Here is a 6000-nt window from a genome sequence, read left to right as displayed (position 1 = left end):
CAGGATAGAAGGGCAGGACTGGCAGGGTGCGGTCTCCAGTGGCAACTGATCGCTCGGTTCGCTCAAATTCCCAATTGCAATTGGAAAAGCAAAGCGGAAGTATTGCGCCACTGAGAAGGAACCTTTTTGGAGTCCATGACAAACGGACAAGAAGGACAAATGGCAGAACCAGTAGTGTTCCTCCTCGTTTGACATTGACAGTTCCTCAGTGGCAAACCACAGCACCAAGAAGACAATCTGCGACCACAGGTCACAACAGAATATCGACTTTGAACCTGTTTGTTTAAATAAACATACTTTACAACTCCATGCCCATATCTATTGGGTCCCGACTGGAAGAAAGACGTTACGGTTACGCCGCAGCGTTTGGACACACCGGACGCAGACGACAGAGACATCGAACTTTTACCCCGCTGCTGGTACCATAAAACGCATTCGGTTAAAATTGTTGTATTTTTGGGGGGGCTTTTATGGACAGATGCTGTGCACAAGTATGATGTCGTGGATTAGACCGATACAATATTAAAGATTCGGTCCTCTACCGCCTCCCCCCTCCCATCCCTTACCCCGTGGGGGGAACAAGACGTATCCAGAGGGAGAGGGTAGCTTGAGACACCACGGCGACCTGTGCCACCTTACCACTCCGCGTCGGAGTGCCAGTGCCAACCCGGCCGGTCTGGGTGGGATGCGTCGCTCCGTGCTTGTGGGCCTCTTCATGGGGTGCACCCTGCTGCTCGCACCTGTAACGGAGGGCTGTGGGCCGGGGAGGATATGGCAAGAGACGTCCGCCGAAGAAGCTCACCCCTCTCTTATAAGCAGTTCAGCCCAAACGTTGCCGAGAAAACACTGGGCGGCAGTGGCAGACATGAAGGCAAAATAACGAGAAACTCAGAACGGTTCAAAGAACTCACTCCCAACTATAACCCTGATATTATATTTAAAGATGAGGAGAATACGGCTGCCGATCGACTTATGACCCAGGTGAGAAGCAGGAATGGGGTTTTAAAACGTCATCTGATGTGGTTTTTATCCCAGTTTGACAGCGGTAGCAAGGTGACCCGATAGTCACATTAGACACGCTGTTTGTTGATCGTTCGTTTTTAGATCTGGTTTGTACTTTGTTAAATGTTTAAAAACTTTTACTTCAAAACTTTATTTTTCCCCAGCACTTTCATCTATGTTTTGGTTCAATTGATTTCTGTTGACCGTTCAAAATTAGACTAGCCTACACGTCAATTATGCAATAATAGGCTAGGCTATAACTAGTCTACCTCCTCTAAATGTAGGTTATATTGCAACACTGTAACTAACCTTATTTTAGACTAACTTGTCTCCTGTTTGGGAGCTAAATTAGACTACACATGCAAGTGGACATCAGCAAAATACAAATGGCGCGAATTTATATGAATTGATAACCGGTTTAATTTTTATTGATCATGACATGTTCACATCTATTTCAAAACGTTTGCGAATTAACCCTTCAAATGCTCTTGTTACACATTTTGAACGGAGAGTGAAATTACGCACCTACCATTACGCATGGATTATGTTTGAATAGCTCTCCGGTTTATTTGCAGACTTGTTCAGCGAAACCTCTGATCTCTTCTAAAAAACAAGACCACGAAGAAACACAAGACATATCATGGCAATAGTTATCTGTATTTTTATTGGGAGGCAAACATACAGTATCATAGCACCTCTTGTGCAAAGCGTAAACATGTTTATAGCCAACATGTCTACGGCACTTTGACCAATTGTGATAACATCCCCGATCAAATCAAATTGTACTTGTCACGTACACATATTTAGCAGATGTTATTGCGGGTGTAGCGAAAAACTCAATAGCCTTTATGTGTTTAGGATATATAGTCTTTGTATTTAGTTGTTTCCCTCAGAGATGTTCATTCATCGTTGTATTACATGTAATGTATATATTTCATTATACATGATTACGTTTTAATTTATATAATTTCATTTGTTCTTCCTCTACTATGTTTTCTCAAGTCTTTTACGTTGTAATTCGCTCATATTTATGCCTACATGCTTAGTCCTACCAATGCTTACAGGTTTTTGTTCTACATGGTTTTGTTCTGTGTAAATGTTGATTTCTATGCTCTCATTTTTCTCTGTCATAACCATCATGTCTGTTTGTTATCATCTGGTTCTTCTGTGGTTCCATGACAACCATTGACTCTTACTCTAATATCCCATTATGTTAGTCATTCCTCTCTCTCTCTATCCTCTCTTCTCTCTCTCTCTGTCTCTCTCTCTCTCTCTCTTCCCCATCGTTGTTAGTCATCCCTCTCTCTCTCTATCCTCTCTTCTCTCTCTCTCTGTCTCTCTCTCTCTCTCTCTTCCCCAGCGTTGTTAGTCATTCCTCTCTCTCTCTCTCTCTATCCTCTCTTCTCTCTCTCTCTGTCTCTCTCTCTCTCTCTCTTCCCCAGCGTTGTTAGTCATTCCTCTCTCTCCTCTCTCTTCCCCAGCGTTGTTAGTCATCCCTCTCTCTCTCTCTCTCTCCTCTCTCTCATCTCTTCTCTCTCTCTCTCTCTCTCTCTCTCTCTCTCTCTCTCTCTCTCTCTCTCTCTCTCTCTCTCTCTCTCTCTCTCTCTCTCTTTCCCCAGCGTTGTTATTCATCCCTCTCAATTCAATTCAATTCAAGGGCTTTATTGGCATGGGAAACATGTGTTAACATTGCCAAAGCAAGTGAGGTAGACAACATACAAAGTGAACAGTAAACATTACACGTACAGAAGTTTCAAAACAGTAAAGACATTACAAATGTCACATATATATATATATATATATATATATATATATATATATATATATATATATATATATATCAATGTACAAATAGTTAAAGGACACAAGATAAAATAAATAAGCATAAATATATCTCTCTCTCTCTCCAGCGTTGTTAGTCATCCCTCTCTCTCCTCTCTCTCCCCCAGCGTTGTTAGTCATCCCTTTCTCCTCTCTCTCCTCTCTCTCCCCCAGCGTTGTTAGTCATCCCTTTCTCTCCTCTCTCTCCTCTCTCTCCCCCAGCGTTGTTAGTCATCCCTCTCTCTCCTCTCTCTTCCCCAGCGTTGTTAGTCATCCCTTTCTCTCCTCTCTCTCCTCTCTCTCCCCCAGCGTTGTTAGTCATCCCTCTCTCTCCTCTCTCTCCCCCAGCGTTGTTAGTCATCCCTCTCTCTCCTCCCTCTCCTCTCTCTCCCCCAGTGTTGTTAGTCATCCCTCTCTCTCCTCTCTCTCCTCTCTCTCCCCCAGCGTTGTTAGTCATCCCTCTCTCTCCTCTCTCTCCCCCAGCGTTGTTAGTAATCCCTCTCTCTCCTCTCTCTCCTCTCTCTCCCCCAGCGTTGTTAGTCATCCCTCTCTCTGCTCTCTCTCCCCCAGTGTTGTTAGTCATCCCTCTCTCTCCTCTCTCTCCTCTCTCTCCCCTCTCTCCCCCAGCGTTGTTAGTCATCCCTCTCTCTCCTCTCTCTCCCCTCTCTCCCCCAGCGTTGTTAGTCATCCCTCTCTCTCCTCTCTCTCCCCCAGCGTTGTTAGTCATCCCTCTCTCCTCTCTCTGCTCTCTCTCCCCCAGCATTGTTAGTCATCCCTCTCTCTCCTCTCTCTCCTCTCTCTCCCCTCTCTCCCCCAGCGTTGTTAGTCATCCCTCTCTCTCCTCTCTCTCCTCTCTCTCCCCTCTCTCCCCCAGCGTTGTTAGTCATCCCTCTCTCTCCTCTCTCTCCCCCAGCGTTGTAAAGACAAGCTGAACTCCTTGGCCATCTCTGTGATGAACATGTGGCCTGGGGTGACGCTGAGAGTGACAGAAGGATGGGACGAGGACGGGCACCACTCAGAGGACTCCCTCCATTATGAGGGAAGAGCGGTGGACATCACCACGTCTGACCGGGACAGGAACAAGTACGCCATGCTGGCTCGCCTGGCTGTGGAGGCTGGCTTCGACTGGGTCTATTACGAGTCCAAGGCCCACGTGCACTGCAGTGTCAAATCAGGTAGGGTGATGGGATGACGCACACAGAACGCAGTCCTGTATCATATAAGTGATCCACCTTGTGTGGCAACATGCAGTATATGTGATTGAAGTCTCAGACCGCTCTGGCTCGTTCAGAGATGGTTTCTGTCTGTTGGTGAGAGACTAGAATTCGGCAGGCTAAATGTAGTGGTGATGTTATAACCTTTTTGTTGATTGGGTGACCGTGGTTGAGAGGTTGTAGAGCCCACTACCAACGTTATAGCCCTTCAGTGTCAGGGGAGGACAGGGGAGGACAGCAGTGTGAACTTTTATTTATTCATTTATTAATGAAAATGTGTTTTTTGGGGGGCAGAAATGCCTTCTCGAACATGTGAACTTTCATGTGCCTGAATAACAAACTTGTATGTCATTTGTAAACACGAATAACATAGTTAAATTAAGAGACTAGTTGGTTTAGCCACAGAAAAATTTAACAACCTTTCCCCTAGCCATGATTGGCTGAGATAATGAGTGGGCTGGACATGCCGAGAGATGAGTTTGGATTGGTCTGCCGTATAGCAGGAGTTTGAGCTATTTGAGCTGGTCCGTATGTGTATGTTATCCTGTCTAAAGTATCACGTAGTAAAACTGCATACGTGTTGCTCTCCACTTTCTGGAGGACTGAGTTTTGAAATGAGTTGAATTCGAGTATGATATAGAGAAAACACCTTTCTCCGGATTACATCTTCAAACTAAAGGGCAACCGTGGCATACAGAGAAGATAGTCTAGCTAGTAATATTTTCAGATGTTGGTTAGCTACAGTGCCTGCAGATTCATGCAGGGTAGTAACATCATGAGTTGGGATTATGGTTCATCGATTAGCTAGCTAGCTACATGTCTTGACAAAAGACTCCATTATGCAAGTATCTATTTCAATATAATGTCACTGCGACAATAGATAGACGTTTGTTTGCCACCTACTTTCTGAAAGCCCTGTAGCTACAAGGGGTTTGAATACTTTCTGAAAGCCCTGTAGCTACAAGGGGTTTGAATACCTTCTGAAAGCCCTGTAGCTACAAGGGGTGTGAATACTTTCTGAAAGCCCTGTAGCTACAAGGGGTTTGAATACCTTCTGAAGGCCCTGTAGCTACAAGGGGTTCGAATACCTTCTGAAAGCCCTGTAGCTACAAGGGGTATGAATACTTTCTGAAAGCCCTGTAGCTACAAGGGGTATGAATACTTTCTGAAAGCCCTGTAGCTACAAGGGTATGAATACTTTCTGAAAGCCCTGTAGCTACAAGGGTATGAATACTTTCTGAAAGCCCTGTAGCTACAAAGGGTTATGAATACTTTCTGAAAGCCCTGTAGCTACAAGGGTATGAATACTTTCTCAAAGCCCTGTAGCTACGAGGGGTATGAATACTTTCTGAAAGCCCTGTAGCTACAAGGGGTATGAATACTTTCTGAAAGCCCTGTAGCTACAAGGGGTATGAATACTTTCTGAAAGCCCTGTATGCCGACAGAGGAGCGCCTTTTATGATGGAACGTTGAATATCTTTGACCTTCCTTGAGTTGGACCAGAGTTACAACTTCTTAACTGTAGGACCAGAGTTACAACTTCTTAACATAGGACCAGAGTTACAACTTCTTAACTGTAGGACCAGAGATAACAACTTCTTAACATAGGACCAGAGTTACAACTTCTTAACATAGGACCAGAGTTACAACTTCTTAACTGTAGGACCAGAGATAACAACTACTTAACATAGGACCAGAGATACAACTTCTTAACTGTAGGACCAGAGTTACAACTTCTTAACTGTAGGACCAGAGTTACAACTACTTAACATAGGACCAGAGTTACAACTTCTTAACTGTAGGACCAGAGTTACAACTTCTTAACTGTAGGCCCAGAGTTACAACTACTTAACATAGGACCAGAGTTACAACTACTTAACATAGGACCAGAGTTACAACTTCTTAACTGTAGGACCAGAGATACAACTTCTTAACATAGGACCAGAGTTACAACTTCTTAACT

General features: G+C 44.4%; 1 pseudogene; it reads left to right on the top strand.

Annotated features, from left to right (window-relative positions):
• The first annotated feature begins 685 nt into the window (after nt 1-685).
• LOC127906095 (indian hedgehog B protein-like) overlaps nt 686-6000 on the top strand; it is a 98925-nt pseudogene continuing 93610 nt past the window's right edge.

The sequence above is a fragment of the Oncorhynchus keta genome, chromosome 34 (assembly GCF_023373465.1).
Source record: "Oncorhynchus keta strain PuntledgeMale-10-30-2019 chromosome 34, Oket_V2, whole genome shotgun sequence".
NCBI lineage: Eukaryota > Metazoa > Chordata > Actinopteri > Salmoniformes > Salmonidae > Oncorhynchus > Oncorhynchus keta.
The sequence above is the reverse complement of the archived record's forward strand: the minus strand, read 5'-3'. Positions and strand labels throughout refer to the sequence as shown.